The sequence below is a fragment of the Schistocerca serialis genome, chromosome 7 (genome assembly GCF_023864345.2).
Source record: "Schistocerca serialis cubense isolate TAMUIC-IGC-003099 chromosome 7, iqSchSeri2.2, whole genome shotgun sequence".
In the NCBI taxonomy this organism is placed as follows: Eukaryota; Metazoa; Arthropoda; class Insecta; order Orthoptera; family Acrididae; genus Schistocerca; species Schistocerca serialis.
In genome coordinates this window covers 583,340,010-583,341,285 of record NC_064644.1, presented here as the reverse complement: position 1 = coordinate 583,341,285, position 1,276 = coordinate 583,340,010, and the positions used below count along the sequence as shown (strand labels likewise).

General features: G+C 48.6%; 1 non-coding gene across 1 annotated transcript; it reads right to left on the bottom strand.

The window, feature by feature from the left end:
- Positions 1–307: 307 nt before the first annotated feature.
- Positions 308–382, bottom strand: Trnas-cga (transfer RNA serine (anticodon CGA)). The gene has a single exon. It is a non-coding gene; the product is annotated as a tRNA-Ser (tRNA).
- Positions 383–1,276: the final 894 nt, after the last annotated feature.

Below are 1,276 nucleotides of genomic sequence, written 5' to 3'. Positions count from 1 at the left end.
GGCCATTTTTTTTGTAAGGATTTTTGAAAGTCAGATTGCGTTGCGCTAAAAAAATATTGTGTATCAGTTTAAGCTCAGTCTTGTATAAATTGTTAAAAAGTGACGTTTCAAGGTCCGGACAGCCATGACTCGCCGCACTGTTGCCGACATACATCACTTGAGTGGGACGATCATGGTTGGTCGTTCGGTCGGTCGTCTTATCGGACGACGTGTATTTCGTCGCTGACTGTTTCTGTGTTAAGAATGAGATTTTCACTCTGCAGCGGAGTGTGCGCTGATATGAAACTTCCTGGCAGATTAAAATTGTGTGCCGGACCGAGACTCGAACTCGGGACCTTTGCCTTTCGCGGGCAAGTGCTCTACCAACTGAGCTACCCGAGCACGACTCACGCCTCGTCCTCACAGGTTTTTCTGTAAAGCTTGGAATGTAGGAGACGAGGTACTAGCAGAAGTAAACCTGTGAGGACGTGGCGTGAGTCGTGCTTGGTTAGCTCAGTTGGTAGAGCAATTGCCCGCGAAAGGCAAAGGTCCCGAGTTCGAGTCTCAGTCCAGCACACAGTTTTAATCTGCCAGGAAGTTTCGTTTCTGTGTTCTCTGTGTGTGTCGATATGTGATTCATCCTTGTTGCTCCACAGTCACTGGTTCTAGTATTGTTCGAGATGTTTGTGGAAGTGTTTTTGCGGAACCGTGTGTAGCTTCTGTAGTTGGACTGAGCAGTTATAATTAATGCTCTCTGTGTGTGAGAGATAGTGAGTTGGGACAGAGCAGCAAGGAACTCTCCGCAGTGCGAGGCCAGGCCGGATCCGCTGGTGGTGTGCACGTACTGTCAGATGGTGAGGTGCTAGCTGCGAGAGCGACAGGTTCGTTGACAACCGAGCCTCGACGCTGAAGTTGAGTGATAAGTTAGCCTGTTCATTGCTGGTTGTTGCCCCCTTGGCCGTTCGGGCTATGCTACGCTCGCATTTCGAATCCTGCCTCGGGCATGGATGTGTGTGATGTCCTTCGGTTAGTTACATTTAATTAGTTCTAAGTTCTAGGCGACTGATGACCTCAGAAATTAAGTCGCATAGTGCTCAGAGCCATTTTTTCATTCGGGCTAGCAGCATCGTATGATGTGCTGGAGTTGGCGAAACCTTGCAGCCCTCTTCCTATGTTGTGATTATTAATTTGACAGTTACATATTAGTGAAGTGCACCAGCGGTATTTTCTACCCTGTGGCCGCTTATGCTACAGTCACCTGACCGGGTCGTTAGCGTAGTTTGAAGGCAGTGTGCCT